This window comes from Sphaerodactylus townsendi, linkage group LG12 (assembly GCF_021028975.2).
Source record: "Sphaerodactylus townsendi isolate TG3544 linkage group LG12, MPM_Stown_v2.3, whole genome shotgun sequence".
NCBI classification, from domain to species: Eukaryota; Metazoa; Chordata; class Lepidosauria; order Squamata; family Sphaerodactylidae; genus Sphaerodactylus; species Sphaerodactylus townsendi.
In genome coordinates, this window is record NC_059436.1 from 392,093 (window position 1) to 410,112 (window position 18,020).

The following is an 18,020-nucleotide window of genomic DNA, read 5'->3' on the forward strand; positions in this document are numbered from 1 at the left end:
ATTCTTTTGGGGTAAAGGACGGGAAGTGAGTGCGGATAGCATGAATTAATCAGGCTGCTAGTTTCTTTGTTTTTTAAATACATTTCATTGATGTTTCCAAAGTCACAGAAAGCAACAAGTCCCTCATGGTTATTTTAAAATACAAAAGCTAAAGAACTGATACAAACCTTTTGCCATGCTTAACAGAACATGATTTTTCCCTAAAGCAAATTTTCAATGGGTTTTAAAGGCATAACGTATAGGAAAGTGAAATTCCGGGACATTTGGGGGTGGAGCGTGGGGAGGAACCTCAGTGGAGTGTAAAACCATAGAATCCACCTTCCAAAGCAGCCATTTTATCCGAGAGAACTGATCTCTGATTTGGAAACCAGCTGTCATCTCAGGAGATCTCCAGAAAACACCTGGAGTCTGACAACCCTAACAATGTATTTATTTTATTTATTCAAAATATTGATAGCTCACTCTGCTCTCATTGTATGAATTTCTGCAGAGGCTTAACACAAGACACATTTGGAGATGGCAGGTAACTGAATCTGAAAAACTGCTTCCTCAAAACCCATTTAAATAAAGTCAGGGGGAAAAGTTGTGAGAAAATTACTCACTGGAGCAGCAAGGGGAAAAAAGTAGGGGGAAGGGTAGTTGGGTTAAAAAAATCTACAACCAGCTTCTAGGAATGGAAGATTCCCACCCCCACCCCCAAAGTTAAAGAAACAAGGTGCTGGTCAAGTGGGTGTGAGGAGAAAGTTTCAGCTTGAAGGAACTACTGTAGAGAGGCTCTGGTCTAAAATGGCCACACACCTTACCTCTGAAAGAGGGAGTACAAAGAGCACGTGTCATAGCTGATGGGCAGGCTCATATGGAGAACAGCCTTGTAGATACCTTTAAAGATATCTAAAGGCTTTAATATTTAAAGTATTCAAATAATAACCAACAGCTTGAATTGTGTCTGCAGCAGACTGGCAGCTGAAAACAATGTATTTGAATATATACAGAGTTCCTTGTTAAGGGAGCCATTTTCTTTTTATTACAAAGCAAATAAACCCATACAGGTAAATAGATTTTAAAGGATTAGTGATGTAGTAGCAAAATGGTGAACATGATATGAGCCTGTACATTTTGTCCCTCAGCCCCAAGTAATCCTTTGTAAATGTACTGAGCATTGCAAGTAAAGTAACTTAGGATACCTTACAAATTATCTTATAGCAGGAGTTTGCATGAGGCAGAATGTTCTAACCTGTGATTTACAAAAGCCTTATTTCTATTCAACTAGGTATATGAACAACAATACAGGAAATCATTTGGGATGGAACCAAAATGCTGAAAGCTATTTAGCAGAGTGAGGTAAGGTGCAGAATAAAGAAAACAAATGTGTAACATATTTAATAAAGATATGGACCTTTAAAAATTGAAACAAATTCAAATTCAACGTTTTTGGTGTGTATTGGTAGTATGCAATTTAACATCAGAAGCATTTTGGCATTGAATATTATTGTAGATTGGCCGAGCATAAGAAGAAGAATGAGGTAGGTGGGGCTGAGAGAGTTCTGAAGAACTGTGATTGGCCCAAGGTCGTCCAGCAGGAGTACGGAAACACATCTGGTTCACCAGATAAGTCTCTGCTACTCAGGTGGAGGAGTGGGGAATCAAACCCTGTTCTCCAGATTAGAATCCACCTGCTCTTAATCACTACACCGTGCTGGCTTTGATGTACTTACCAGGAGCTTGTGGCCAGGTTGACAAGATGGTTAATGCCCGGTTGTACAGCAATTTTAAAACACTTTGCAAAGTGATCCCTTCTTCCATTATGTTTGAACTGTTTGACTGCTTGGAATTGCAAAGAAGACATAAGACAAGGTACCAAAAGCTGATTAAAGTGTGTGTTTCTGGGGGTGGGGGGGAGGAGTTATTAATTAAAGGACTAGGAAAGCATGAGCTGATACATCTGGAGGACTTTTCTTTGTAAGTATTTGCATGTCAGTTTTAGTTCTGTAGAAACATAACAGGGAAAGTACACTAATGAGAGATCCCTGCCCTCAAGGACTGAAACTGTTCTGAATGTATCAAAAATAACCACACTGCATGACATTCTCTACAATTAACAGAAGCACAAAATGGGAAGAAGTTGACTGACACTGATTTTAACTTTGCTGGTTGCTGAGATATAGAAGGGAGTCAGGCAAGCAGGCAGATTTCTCTGGGTGGCTTTCTGGGGACAGACCAGAGAACACCCCTCCCACTTGGGCTTTTGCAGTGTAGATAATCACTGCATGATTGTAATGCCACACTAAATGCCAGAGAGAACTACAGATGTAACTCCACTTCCATAGTGCTCGAGTAGTGCTTAAAGTTATCAGTGCAGAAAGGACCAGGTTAACAGGAGCGGAATCCTTCCTCATGTATCCCCATGCCTCAACATCCAGTGTAGGTGTTTGGGTTTTTTAGGGTTGCCAGCTGGCTTGGGGAGGAATGGCCTGGCTCTTTGTGGTGGAAAGAACCTTCAAGTCACAGCAGACATATAGCGACTGTAGGGTTTTCAAGGCAAGAGATGTTTGGAGGAGGTTTGCCATTTTCTGCCTCTGAGAGAGTTCTGAGAGAACTGTGATTAGCCCAAGGTCACCCAGCAATCTTCATGGAGAAGTGGGGAATCAAACCCAGTTCTCCAAATTAGAGTCCTCCACTCTTAACCACTGTACCCCACTGACTCCCCAAAAAACAGTGGTGTAACTTTTACACAACGGACAACTTGTGTGTGTGTAAAGTGCCGTCAAGTCGCAGCTGACTTATGGCAATCCAAGAGGGTTTTCAAAGCAAGAAAGTGACCGAGGTTGTTTGCCGCTGCCTTCCTCTGCATAACTTGGTGCTTTGGTACAGGATTAATAGAATATTGTTTATCAAATAATGTTACTTAGCTTCTTGCCATGAAAAACTTCACCTGCCCATTTTCACACATTTAGTCTCTGTTAAAGAGACAAGGTATTTTTCTCAAGGCATTTAGAAATCTTAGTTCAGATTCTGGAAAGGAGCCCTAAGTGATGGGGAGAATGTAGAAGAGTGGGGAGAGTTCAAATCCCTTACCTATATGCTACATTTTGTGTAAAAATTAGAACTTATCCCTGTTTTACATATGAATGGAGCAGATACTTGAATAATGTGGCTACATTGGTCCTATCCCATTTTGGTCCACAGTGCTGGTTATGACAGGAGTAGCCCACATCTTGTTAGCCTCTTGCTGGATCTTGAAACCATCTTCCAGTTTTTCCCTCTTGTTGAATCTTCACCCTTTGTTTCAGCTGCTCGTAAACTATTGTGAATTTATTCTAAAGCCTGATCCTTATCCACACTAAACAGATCAGAAAGCTTTATTTTTTTCTTCTTCTACTAGTTAGATCTTGAGCAATGTAGATCTCATCTGTAGCCTAATAACAACTGGCTACAGTTATATTTGAACAGTGACATAGCTGCTTTGAAAGTTAATGAATCCCCTATTCACTAGTAAAATGTTCCACAATTATTTCTACAGTGTGATGTGGATTCATTATCAGTGCAGCTATGCTTTCTTGTTAGCCACAGTAGCCTATAACCCACCTGTGACAATAATGTGCTGTTGCAAAATATGGAATAACTCTGAATGCTCTTTAACTTTTGAACCAACAATTCTAAGTTCATGGCAGTCAGTGTGGTGTATTGGTTAAGACTGGCAGATCTAATCTGGGGAACCTGGTTTGATTCCTCACTCCACATGAAGCCTGCTGGGTGATATTGGGCTAGTCACAATTCTGTCAGCACTCCCCCAGCCCCACCTACCTCACAAGGTGCAGGAAGGGAATGTGATTGTAAGCTGCTCCATAAGGTAGAGAAAGCCAGGGTATAAAAGCATTTTTAAAGTACAAGGGATATAAAAGTCTTTCCCCCTAAATTCTCAGTTGCAATTTTAAGAGAGTTTGTCTTTTACTGGCAGAAGAGGGAGAAAAAGGTGATGAACAAACCCTGGAGAACCCTCACCCTGCCAAGGAGCCAAGAAAATCTTCTTCCTCCCACCTCTAACTTCTATGCTCGAAGGAGTTACTCAATGAGGTAATATTCTCAACTGTAAAGGATTATATGCGCCAAACATTAACAAAGGGTTCCTTTGGCAATGCACAGGGACTTGGAGTATGGTGAAATAAGAGAGAGTTTTATTAAGGGGAAATAACTCATACACAAATAACACCAGGTGTACAAAAGCAGTACCAGTACCTACGGCTGCACTATCCACACAGCTCTTCTCTCCCTCTAGCAGCTATTTCTGATCCCAGGAAAATTTATTGCTGTAGTTTAAGCACCGGTGTGGAGTAATAGCCACCCAGGATGAGAGGATACAGGGGGGAGAATTGTTCTCTGATTTTTATTATCTGCCCCACTGCAGCATCCCAACCTGCAGTTCCAAGGGTTGTTATGCTTGTGTGATCAAAAAACAGAACAGTTGTGTGTCTCCTCCTATGGTAGACCTTTACTTCAAACCCTGGAGAGCTGCCAGTCAGAGTAGACAATACTTGGTAGACCAATGGATTAACCCATTGCAAGGCAGTTTTGTGTGTTCAAGGTGTGTTCTAGGAGATTAGAAGAGAAGATTCTTCTAGGTCACCTTCAGTTGTGATGATTTGTCATATTTTTAAAAGGTGCGTCTAAATATATTTCATTGTAGTACAAAAAGATAAGACACCTAAATAAGACAAATTTGCTTGTGAGCTGCACAGGAACATACCAGGAATATTACTATCTACACAGCCTGTGCTCAGCAACTGGTAGAATCTTTCATCTCTTGTCTGATCATGTGTTTCCTTTCCCTGCTACTTCATCTTGTTTTATTAGCTATTTCTTTTGGAAACAGGCGTTGTCATTCTCCCCACTCGCGGTACTGTTGTATTTTATTCTGGTGTCTGCCAACGCTGCATGTAAATACACTTTAGTTCCCCTCCCCACCTCCCTCCACGCTATGAGTGGATACAAGAGATTTGATGCACAAACCTATTTCCTTCAGATGCTTTGCATTTGGACAACAGTGGAATGAATTGTAAATAGCTCCGTACACATCTTCCATCCAAAATGATATTAAAAACTATGTATGTATTCTCAGGCTTTTGCCCAGATGCCAAATCCCAGCTGTAAAAATCAGAAATGCAGAGAAAGAAACACACACACTGTGACTGATCCATCAGAATCTTGCCTTGTACCTTGTCTTTTTAAAATGCATTAGTAATTAAATGCAATTTTAAATGCAACCTCCACGTTTCAGCGCTCTGTAGATTTTCATTTAAAGAGAATGTAAACAAATGTGGCACAGCTTGGCCAGCCTAAGCCCTAGCTTCTTATCTTTTCTACCGTCTATGCTATGACAAACATGCATTTCTAATGTTAGCAGCAAAAGAAAAATAAATCTAACTCAGGCATTCAGCCAGTTCTTTATTACTGCTTCAAAATGGCATACATTTAGTAATCCAGTATTAGCGGTGCCTGCTTTGCTCACACACACACACACCCAATTTATTTACTATGGATTTTTTGTCCAATCTAATCTGAGTGGGTTACAATAAACTGAAACTCATGAATCAGAAACCAGCATAATGAATTGGACAAAGAAATCAAAGTCTTAAAGTCCTGGGTTCAAGGTGAAGGAAAAGAGATTCCACCTAAACATCAGGAAAAACTTCCTGACAGTAAGGGCTGTTCGACAGTGGAATGCACTACCTCGGAATGTGGTGAAGTCTTCTTTGGATGTTTTTACAGAGAGGTTGGATGGCCATCTGACTAAAGTGCTTTGATTGTGTGTTCCTGCATTACAGGGGGTTGGACTTGAAGGTCCTTGGGGTCGCTTCCAACTCTATGAGTCATCTCATTTCCATCTGCTCTCAAGCATCTCTGAGAGGATCTTGCTTTGGTCCCTTCCAAAGCAGATGTAGTAGCCTTACACTGCTCAAATAACAACTTGCTGGAGATTCCTGGTCTGAAAAGTGTTCAGCTTTCCTCCACCAGAGCCACAGCCTTTTTGACCCTCCGGTACCAACCTGGTGGAATTCTCTGTCTAGTGAGACCAAGGCTCTGTGAGATTTATCTTACTTCCATAGGGCAGGGCCTATGGTTGAGGATAGCAACATTTTTATCCATCTCAACTGGCCTCCTTCACCTCCCCTCCTCTTCTGTTTTTTTGGTTTCTGTTTAATGTTGGAGGTATGGGGAGGGTATTGTGATTCTAGTTTGTTCCTGCTTTGTGGGATACTATTTTAAGGTGCTAGGTCATACTGTTACGTTGATTTTATTTGAAATGAGGATACTGATATTAGCTGCTCTGAGCCTGTTACAGCAGGGGAGAGTGGGTTAGAAATCAAATAAATAGTACAAAAATGCTCCCAGCACTGCAAACACCAAGAACAGTCTCTTATTTTTACTCTGGAGATGGGAGAAGCTTTTGCACAGCAGCTCTTTCTTGCATTGCCACATTTTATTTTATTTATTTATAGCCCACCTTTCTCAGAGATTCAAAGTGGATTATAGGCTACACAGATAGCAACAATAATTGTTTAGTATATGACATTGGATGGATAATGCAGTAGGACTAGAAGTACAAAATTAAATGACAGTATCTACAGCCAACAGCCTGGCATAGTGCAAGCAATGCAGGATCTGAGATTACAAAGGTACATTCAAAAAATGCTACTGGAACAAGGCCATACATCCCAGAAACACCTCAACACCCCAGTGATTCTGGCCGTGAAAGCCTTTGACAATACATTATTCTTTTTATTTTTGTCTGAATCCCACTAATTTATAAAGTAACATTCAAATATCATAAGCTAGGTGTTTTTATGCATTCTAATCTTGTTATAATGATGCAGGATTATGTGATACATTTGTTTGTTCTAGTATTTAAATGCAATCTACCACCTTTTGAGAACAATGTTATCTAATCCAATAAAATTCATTGCCTGTTTCAGCCAATGTAACTGTTTCCAGTCTGTTTTTTGCTAAACCAGGTTGAGCCTATTTCAGGCATAGCTCTTTGTTAATAGTCTTCTTCACTTGTATTGGTCCCTACATGGAAAGCTCAAACATCTCATCCATTCACAATATTGTGTGACACATAATTTTTTGCAACTGCTGATCAAACTAGCCAAGATTAATGTCCCCTCAACACACAGGTTATATAAAGACAAATATACTCTGCAACATGAAAACACAATAATCCCAAATACTACATAATGAAAAATTTAGTTAAGAGGTGTTTTTTTGGATTATCTGCTTTGTATGTTTTGGATCTCAGTTGCTGCATATAATTTTCTCTTTCATGTCAGAAGAACTCTGAAATCACAGGGCAAGGGTTATGCTTGCTTGTTTGTACTGTTAACTGCAAGATTGTTAGAGATGTAATGCATGCATTAAAATAAGCTCTACATGCCTTGAAAACCTATGGCCCAGTCCGGGGTTGGGGGCCTGGAGCTATAACAATGTATATTTAATACATATCAAAATTTGGCGGATTGGAATGATCTATATACACTGAAATGAATACATTTTGAAATTGTTTGGATCCCATGTTCGATCATGGAGACATGATGTCTTGCTGTTTTTAATACGCTTACTCTCTGGAAAGTATGCACAGCATTGCACCTATATAACCGCTGAATTCCTCAAAGCTGTTAATTATTCTGAAATTTGCAACCTTATCAAACAAGCAAGAAAGCCAGACATTGGGGTGTGCATCGCACTACAGATTTAAACAATCTTCCTTACATCCCAGTTTGGGTTTAAAGCAAAGTAAGTATAAATACCTGGTTACCTTATCAGCGCTCCTGTATTAGAACAGAAATGCATTTTATTTGGACAAGGCACTGCCTTAAAAGATTCAGCCGCCATCGAGGACTGTGAACAGCCCAATTACAGAATCACAGTTTTATATATTTTTTTTAATCGTACCTTGTCTGGCAAATAAAATCCCTTCCCCCGTATGCCCCCCCTCCCCACACCCCAAAAGCAAGGCGGCAAACGCCGCTTGGAAGGCCACGACTCTCAGGAAACTACATTTCCCAGCAGGGCTGGCGTCCCCCAGATAGCCAATGAGATGGCTGCTTTTTCCGGGGCCGACTGCTGCGGCCTGTGTGTGGAGCTTTGTGTGCGGGAGGAGAAAGAGGCGGAGGGAGCGGGAACGAGCAGGGCCGAGGCCGGGAACCAGCGAGCGCGAGCGGAGCGCCCCCTCTCTGCCGCCCCCTCCCCACCGCGCTCTCGTCGGCTTCCCGCGCGGCCTTGCGGCTCCGTGGCCGCCCGGGACGGCGGCCGTGGTGGAAACGGCACTAGGTGGAGGCGGAGGCGGCAGCAGCAGCAACGGGAACGTTGCAGAAATTGAGGCCGGGGATCGAGCGCGGCCTACTGCGGGGCCTGGCCCGCCCCCCTCGCCGCCGAGCCCGGGCCGGCCTGGCTTGGCGCTTTCCTGCGTGGCTTCAGCGTGTTGTGTCTCGGCTGGGATCGTTTCGTTACGGTGGGGGGATTTAGAATGGAACAGACTGAAGGTGAGATGGGAGGGAGACGCGGGAAGAGGAGGGGGCAGTTTGAGGAGAGGGGCGGGGCTCCAGAGAAGGGGCGGGGCCACCGAGTTTTGGTTCGAGGCTTGTCGACGGAGCGATCCTGGGCAAATCCCTGCATCCAGCCTCCCACCTCCCAATCAGCAGTCAGGACAACATGCTAAACCACAGGTGTCAAACTCGCGGCTCTCCAGATGTTATGGACTACAGTTCCCATGATGCTGGCAGGGGATGGTGGGAACTGTAGTGCCCTTCGGGGATCGGCCGGTATATAAATTTAAGAAATAAATAAATAAATAACATCTGGAGTTTGACAACTATGTGCTAAACCTACTGTACAAGGCTGTTGTTAGTATCATATAGTGTTGTCTTCTTTTCTGTTTGGTGCTTGTGTCTTAACAATCAAGTTAGGGCAGGATGGGATCTTGGAAGACAGGAATTGAATCCTGGGAACTAGCTGTGATAAACAGATTAAAAAAACAAGAGAATGGCTGGCATTTCCATCTCCCCGCCCCCTTTTTATTCTTTATTTTGTCTTTTGTGTTCCTTTATTTTTACAAGTATTAAAGAAAAGAGATTACCAGTCGTCACCAGTGGCTTAAATACATCCACCACCCGAGGGAGCGCGGCTGAGCTGGGGCTGGGGAAGCGTCAGTTGCTAGTCCATAGTTTAATGTTATTTTTTCGTTCAGGCGCACCCTCACATTTTGAACGTCTGTAACAGTTTCCATGATTAAATGCATTAGTCCACCCCCCCACCCCCCCAAAAAAAACAACCCTATCCTGCTCACACATGCTTTTGGTTTTTGGGAACCTGAAGGGATGTTGGATCTCTTTCAGTTCTCAAACGTTCTCCTACCAGGTCACTTAGAAGCAGTTTTATGATGTGACTAGGCACAAGCTTGCAATAAACTAAAATAAGAAGCCCATGACACCTTAAGCCCTTACATTTTTTTTCTCCTGCATAACCTCTGGTGAGTCAGAACTCACTTTGTCTGATGCACAAAATGATCAGCTTTTGGGGTTAGATGCGTTTATACTGAAAGCTGCAACTAGCAGAAAGAAGTGTGGGGTACTCTTTTGACTGGGTTTTGTTTTAAACTGGTTTCTGGTTGTAGCATCTCTCCACCGCCCACCTTTCTGTTTTGCAGCATTTAGTATAACTGTATTTGCTTGACAGCTGTATGTTTCATGCGTCTGAGGAAGTGAGCTCTGACTCACAGTTTATCTCTAGAATCAGAACCCATAGGAGGCTGGAAACTTATTTCCCTCATTAAATGCAACAGCCACCTCAGTTCTCTGTACATAGAGATTGACATCTAAAGACTTGACAACAGCCCTGCTTGCCACATCTTTGCCCCCACCTTTTTCTGTCTTTGATTTTGGTTGTAAGAGTTCATGTAAAATTCTCATTTCATGTGCGCCTGAAGAAATGAGGTCTGACTCACAAATGTTGATGCTGGAAGAAGCTTGGCTAGTCTTAAAGGTGGTGCTTGATTTCTGCTTTACTTGAGAAGAGCAGCGGTGGCGTAGTGGTTAAGAGCAGTTGTACTCTAATCTGGAGGAACCGGGTTTGATTCCCCTCTCTGCCGCCTGAACTGTGGAGGCTTATCTGGAGAATTCAGATTAGCCTGTACCCTCCCAACACATGCCAGCTGGGTGACCTTGGACTAGTCACAGTTCTTCTGAGCTCTCTCAGCACCACCTACCTCACACGGTGTTTGTTGTGAGGGGGGGAAGGGAAAGGAGTTTATAAGCCCCTTTGAGTCTCCTTGCAGGAGAGAAAGGGGGGATATAAATCCAACTCTTCTTCTTATGCAGAAATAATTTTAAGTCTACAAGGTGCCACTGGACTGATGTTTTCTATTGTTGCTGCAGGCTAACACAGTTACCCATCTGAAGTTATTTATATTTATTTAGAAATTTCTGTGCAACCTTTCCAGAGAACCTGCTCGTGGTAGCTTACAAAGTAAAACATAATAAGAACATAAACCACTGTAAAAGTTAACAATTAATAAGCTATTAAAACTCAGCATCAAAAACCCAGCCAGAGAATTAAAGGAACATAAAACATTGACCAGCATAAGCCAAAGTCTCATAAAACAGTTCTCGTGGAATGCTGGCAATAACTAGCATTTGTGCAATAGTTTAGTGTTCAGAATGGCTTTATAAATCAATATGTATTTATGGGTATCAAGTAAGTAGCTGTCAGGAATCTATGGTGGTATAGTGGTTAGTGCATTGAGAGATCTGACTCTCGGGGTCATGATATGACTTTGGGATGGCTGCTGTCTCTCAGCTTGTGTTCTTTGCAGGGATTACATGGGAAGAAAATTAACACTTGCTGCCCTGAGTGTTTTGGAGGAAAGGCAAGATAGACATGTGATCATCCAATAAAATCAACATGATCTCTGTGTTGCAAATAAATAGGACAGGCCTCTGAGTACATCCTAGATTTGAACTGGAATCTTAATCACTGTGATACTGGTTGATTGGAAATAAGGAGAAGTATGTTTTTAAGAGAGAATTTGGGCATTGAGTATGGGTTTGGAATCGGAATAGCATGATATTTTATGTGTTTCATGATGTATTGTTGTAGCAGCATCAAAAACATCTAATAAAAAATAGCAAAATTAAATTTATCTTAAAGCATTAGACACTATGGTAAAAGAAATTATAAGCACCCTGCCTGTTTAATCCCCACCAGCATGTGACTGGCAGTGTTGTGGGGGACAGGAGGAAAAACCAATTGACAGTGCTATGCCAAGTAGAATTAACCCCTGCTGAAACCATTGAAGTCAGTGGCCTTAGAATGCTGTAATTCTGTTAAGGACTCTCTGAATGAAGAAGGTTTGTGCTGTGAAATGACCATTGACTGCAGAAGATATGGGGCAAATACCTGAGAGGAGAATGAGCTAACAGTAGAACTGCGTGAATGAAGCGTAAGAATTTGCACTATTCGACATGTTCTAATAAAACTGGAGCAGATAGAGTAGATGAGGGCCAATGGTGGAAAAGTAGGCCTTGAGTTAGATATTGGGCATTTGTTTGAGGGAGAGGGGGCACATGGTGAAGATTTTGGGGATGTAGGTGAAATTGCAGGAAGTTTGGAAACAATGGGATTTGTGATCTGGAGGGCTTGCCCTAATGATAAAAATGGAAAAGATCAAATAGCCTGTATGGGGGAGTATGTGTGTGTGTTAGTCTATGTTAAAAGGGCAACTGATGAGGATGTGTACAAGATGATGGAAACAGAAGAGGTTAGTGTAGCTTGGAGTATTTGAATCTTTAGCATGAAAGACTGAAGGATGTTATATACTACAAGGAGGCAAGTACTAAATGTGCTGTTAAGCTTCGTGTGTGTATCAGTGGAAAGGGTACATGGGGAAGTCTGGGGATATGGCCTTAAAGTGGAGCTGTGTGAAATGTAAGACTTTCAGCTGTGGACACTGTTTGGTGTGCTAAAGGCTGCTTCTTGCATGACATCTAGAGAGGAGAGTCATGGGGTAGCGCTGGCATGAGATCTGGGAAACTCTTATCAGGGACTGGTAATGAAATAGTCTTTTGTGTGTGTCCTTATGCCTTCTATCCCTGTATAAACTTGCACAAATGTCTTATGGCTCGGACATAGGATTTTAAGATTTATCCTGTTGTCGCATTTAGGGAGAGGTGCTCTCTGTTTTTCAAAGGAAGGATGAGAGATAAATGAGGAGAGAGCAGAGAATAGTTTGTGCGATGGAGGAGGAAGAGGAGGGCCGTTCTGATTTAAAGGGGTAGAGGCAGCCATGTTTGCTGCCAGATACTGCAGTGTAAATCTCTTTCCCACCCCTCATATTCAACTCACCGCTGGAAAAAAAAATCTTCACTGCCTTGGATTAACAAATGTTGTTTCAGGGCTTTCTCCTAGCTTCCTAGTCTCTTTCCTACCCTCATACCATTCTGAAATTTATCATTAGCAAGCTAGGGGAAGCGACGTTTTCCCTCCCTCCCCTTTCCTTTCTGCAGCCAGGACTGCGGTGCAGAAATTAACCCTTTTCAATGCAAAGCTGCAGTGGGATTATACAGAAATATTTTTCTCTCCGTTTTCATGAAGAATAAAACAGGAATAGGCAGAGGACTGTCTCTGTTGTAAATGTCAGAATGAACTGCAGTGTCTTCTGCAGTTTCTTTAAGTAAACAAGGAAATTACATAGCCAGTGCTGTTGACAAAAGGCACACTCGTTTGTGTACAGCTAACTGAAACTTATTTACTGATTATATTTCAAATGTAGTACACTAAAAGATTTTGTGCTGCTAGGTTTTTCTTAAATGGTTTTTCTTGAATGTATTTTTCTTCAGATAGCTAGGACTCCCATATTTTAGCCAACACTGAACTGTGCAAATGCTGTTAGAATTTCATCTACAGCAGACAACAGAGATGTGAGACAAAGTGCTGTTCAGGTATCTGATAAGTGGGAAGCAGGTATATTTGTATGATGCTTTGATGATATTTTTCAGTTTGGTAGCATTTCAATTTTTTTGGTTTTGTTTTTGGTCTACAGTGGAGAGAGGCTCCATGTTCTGAATGTATGTTTAACGTTTTCTGTTTGTTAATTCTGTTTTTACTGTGTTGCTATGAGAGAAGCATAAATGTGAATGTCTTGTAGCTCAGCCAAACCTTGGTTTTGGATACTGCTGATAAGCATACTATTTTGTTTTAAAAACAGAGTAGCTATTTTAGAATTCTTCTTTCATTTTTTTGCACCTGTTTATGTACTAGGTGGTTCTGTTGCTGTCTGTTTATTTTTTTAATCCAAATAATCTTGGTTGATGCAGAATATAATGTATTATAACTGTTGGCTGCAGTGGTATAGTTGCATGTAGTAATGGACCATTAATATTTTGAAATTCCATCATGTTTATATTGGACAGGGCAATGAGACAGGGGTGATGACTCTAATGGTATTGTTGTTTTTTCTGGTTACTATTTTTCTTTAAATGGGTCATAGTAAAAGATGATCAATGGATGCCACAAGATGTTGAATTGCTTAAAGTGGTAATGTTTGGCTTCAGTGGAGAGGACAGATACCTGATGAAGATAAAACAGTGATAGGTAAAGGAGGAGATTGCAGTAAACTGCTTTCTAGGAATGAAGATTTTTCACTTCAAAAGGTTTTGCTTTTTAAGCACTATGTGTTGATATGACATTTCTATGAAGGCTATCATCATGGATTGTTTTCACATTCATAAAAAGTGTAGTCTGAATTATCTTATTTTAAAAAGCAGAACTGACCACAGTGTTGCCAGTTCTGTTGGAATGGAAATCATCAGCTAAATTAGACAGTTCCCTTCATTGGGCCAATTAGACTTTTAAACAGTGGAAATGAGTTCACATAGTTGATCCAGTAAAAACATAACTGTCTGTGTTTCTCAAGACATGAAATTGGCGACGTTTTCTTTTCTTTTCTTCCAAAGATGGGAAAAATTGGTTCTCAGAGAGGTTTGTAAAATAAAACATGGGGTACATGCATATGAAAATGGTAGTTGGAATGAAACCCTGATTCTCTGCATAGTCGCATGCATGCAAGTGTGTTGATGATGGAAAGCTAAGACCTTAGTGCAGGCATATCTTTCTGTAAGAGGGTATCATTGATTTCAGAGGAATGTACCAATGGAGGATGCATACTGTTAGTGCTTGGCTTGTAAGACTGAATACTCCGGCTACAGCTGATGGTTGTTTTTATGTTTATTCGTTGCTGTTCTGCAAGATTGCCTTCGACAAAACATGTAAAATAAAACATTGTAATCATATAGTCATTAAAAGTGGCATTGTTAAAATAGAATGCCAAACTGGGCTAAAAAAACTGTGGCGTAATTAGAGTCTAATAAAAAAAAAGAAGTCAGCCAATACCCAGGAAAAGCCTTTTGATATAAAATGCTGTCACTTGTTGGCAGATATCCTGGAAGGCTGCCAGATAGACCTCCTTAGGGAATGAGTTCCTGGACACAGATACCAAAAGCGTTATGCCTGACTTGATGCACTTAGGTAAATGTAGGTTCATGCTTAATGCCAGGTTATGGCTTGGCATTCTGGCCCATCTTTATGCTCCGTGCACTCTGTTAGCCCTTTGCATTCTGCAGTTAAATTAATTCTTCAGTGCAAGCTTTACGAAACCAGTTAACTATGGTTTGATCATGCCCTTGAATCAGGGTAGCAGACCTTGTTTCAGACCTTGGTTTACAAATGTGATTTGAAGAGCATGTGCAAGCCATGACTTGACAGTGAGAAGAGAACAGCTGAATACAGGCCAGTTCTCATAGCACCAAACTGTGGTTTGTAGTTGGGTCTGAATCAACTCATCTTCAGGTTGTATCAGTTGATTTCAAGAGATAAGTAGAAGCGATATGGATTCATTAAAGACCAAGACAGTTCAGGACTTCAGTTCAGGACCAAGACAGTTCAGGAAGGTAAGAACTAGCAATGGAAGCAAATTGGAAGACAGGAGGGAGAGACTAGAGTGGAATATGTGTCTCCTGCAGTCCTCCTCTGCGCTAGCTGAAGCCATCAATACATCTTCAGTGTTTCTAGGCATGACTTTAGTGTTTTTTTGGAGAACAGTTTCTAACCAATTAGGGGATCTTGAGGTTTGCTGAAGGCTGATGTCTTATTATTTCCACAGTTTGCTTTAATACCCATCAAGTTTAGTGTGCTATTGTTTTGGTCTTTTTCTACTCTATTTTTTTTCCTGCTTTGAAAACTGTGCACGTGATCCAATCCAAATTATGTACTTTTAAACCTTGTTGATTTTAATAAAAGATCTAAATACCAATTGGATACTTGAATGTGGTGCTGACTTGGTCAGGAGCATACTTGGTGATTTACAGATGATTTACAGAATAGAAGCTATTAGAAATTAAATGTGTGATTGTTCTTGGGATAAAATTAATTACAGTTATTTGTGGTGATGCTTCTCTGGCAAAATTCTGTATTATCATTCTGTATGAATGGCTACTACTTTTTTGCTTCAAGCAACTGAGAATGCACCAAGTAGTCGCATCACATAATGATCATCTTGTGGAATAAATTATTGTGTAAGTAAAATGTTCAAGTAATGAATTACTGCACTTATGTGAAAGCTTGGATAATACAGAATTTTAATTATGAATGGAAGGATTTTAAAGCAACTTGTTGCATTTTGAAGCCGCTGGAATAGATTAGGAGAAGAAATTACCCACATTTTGCTTGCGTTATTTCTCTTCTGAAACATTGAATGTTGGACCGCTGCAAAAAATAGGATGCTGGGCTTGAAAGAACATACTTACTGCAAAGTATAGGACTTTCTGCAAGAGAAGTTATCAAAATATTGCATTTGAACATTTGATAGCTTTGCATTTTTGGAACCAGGTTCTGAGGCATCATTCCAGTAAATTTTATTTAAACTGTGTTGACAGTCGTATGTTGCAGAGCTGTTTATTGCTATATATCACAGATTATATTAACTTCCACTGCAAACCCATAATAGGTTTAAGGTTTAAAGTCTGCAAAGAATATCAAGAGTATTAATAGGCTTGAGTTTACAAATACAGGTTTATAAATGTATGGTTTACCTGCGAGTTAGCATAATTTCTAAGCTGCTAATTCCTCTACACAGGAGGACTGTGCATGTTTAAAAATACATCAGCTGTGCAGGGATGAAGAGCGTGCCTCTTCAAAATGGCAGAAGTTATATCATGTGCTGTGCTGTGCTGTCAGTGTCATGGATTGAAGAGCAGTGATTGCCATAGATGCCTATACACTATCTTCTGATCCAGCGTTGGATAAAAAAGGGAGGTGGTTTCTTTCTTATTGTTCCACAGGGGCAAAGTAAGTTGTGTCCAGGTGGGTACTAAAAACGTTGCTTGACAGCCAAGCCTGGTAAATATTTGTGGACATCTGTGTCCATAACGGTAGGAAATATTTAATGTTTCATAGTTTCGAAAGAGTTAGTTGTTTATTTGCTTTGGAGAAATACAACAACTAGTACCGGTAATTAGGGAATACTAAGGACAGTCAACAGCTTGATCAGTTATTTTTATAATGACTTGTTCTGTACAAATCAGATTACTTCCTCAAAGTGCATATAGAAAAGGAAAAGAACCCCCACTTTTTGTCTGACACAGTCTTCTTTCACTTCAACAAAGATAAATGTCTATGAGGTTAAATTGTGAAGAAGAACATTTTGGTTAAAAGCTTGTCATAGGTAAATCACTCTATTCAGTCACCCCCCCCCCCCCATCAGCAGTCAGAGGATAACAAACTAAACCTACTGTACAAGACTGTAGTAGTGTTATCGTTACCATATAGTCTTCTTTTCTGTTTAGTGCTTGTGTCTTACAATCATGTTAGAGTAGGATGGGATCTTGGAAGACAGTAATTGAATCCTGGGAACTAGCTTTGATAGATAAGAAAACAAGAGAATGGCTGGCACTATCATCTCCCCGCCCCATTTTTGTTCTTTATTTTGTCTTTTGTATTCTTTTAAAAAAAAATAATAAAGAAAAATTATTTCCAGAGTTAGGTGATCACCAGTGGCTTAAATACATCCATCACATCTTGGACCTGCACTTTGATTTTAATTGTTTGGCATTCATAATAAACAAACTTAACTTCGTACCCAGACACAGTGACCAGCAACTTTTCAAATTTCTGCCGTAGTACTATTGAAAGTAATGTATGAAGTGTAATTTCATCCCTGTAGATGTGGCTAGTTCACAAATAGATCTCACTTGGAGACCCTATTAGAGGTGTGGATCTGGGGTGGAACGTGTCCTCCAGTGGCTTGGTTGCTTAACTGGTGAAGGAATTGTGAGTGTTATAACTGTACTAGCTTTTAAGATGTGATGTGAAAATGCTGACAGAACAAAACACAACATTTATTCAAAGTTGGTTTGGGTAGATGTTATGTAAACCACGGGAAAATGAGCGTTTACCCTCATTCGATCCTTTTGCTGATGCTGCTTTCTTTACTTCCTTGTAATGCTGGATGTACCGCTACGGTGCAGGATTATTCATCTAGCTGTTGTGTTTTGTTTTTGCTTTTAATTGTGAGGGGTGAGAGAATATTATAAGGCCAGCCATTGCAGCAGCAGCAGCAGCAGCAGCCTGCCATTTTGTGAGCAATCGGACTATCACCTTTTAAAACTCTCTGAAGTCTTTGTGTGTTCTCCTCCTACTGTGCCAGAGTGAGGTTCTTTACCAGGTAAAAAATGTAGAAGCTTTTGGGCTCACATCAGCAATGTAATCCCTTCCCACGTAGCAAAAACTTCCTTCCCTATCTAAGTGGGAAATGGTGTCTTTGGTGTTGAAAATGTCAACAGAGAATATTATATAAAGGTGAAAAAGTAGTTGGCATTTTTCAGTAGTGGATTGTATAGTATCTCATTGGCTTGGTTTTATGTCTGTGCGTATATGTGTACAGGGTCTATAGATGGGCATTCGATGGCATTCAC

General features: G+C 40.7%; 1 protein-coding gene and 1 long non-coding RNA gene across 6 annotated transcripts in view; both read left to right on the plus strand.

Moving 5' to 3' along the window:
• Positions 1-354: 354 nt before the first annotated feature.
• On the plus strand, positions 355-6,966 carry LOC125441964. The gene is made up of 4 exons (XR_007245926.1): positions 355-523; positions 1,271-1,341; positions 3,959-4,074; positions 5,823-6,966. It is a non-coding gene; the product is annotated as an uncharacterized LOC125441964 (long non-coding RNA).
• A 1,158-nt stretch (positions 6,967-8,124) lies between these two features.
• The window catches only part of NSD3 (nuclear receptor binding SET domain protein 3), a 65,039-nt gene continuing 55,143 nt past the window's right edge, over positions 8,125-18,020 (plus strand). For all 5 annotated transcript variants that reach the window (XM_048512483.1, XM_048512485.1, XM_048512486.1 and 2 more), the window contains exon 1: positions 8,125-8,540. The gene's annotated coding sequence lies outside the window, so the exon portion shown is untranslated. The remainder of the gene's footprint in view (positions 8,541-18,020) is intronic.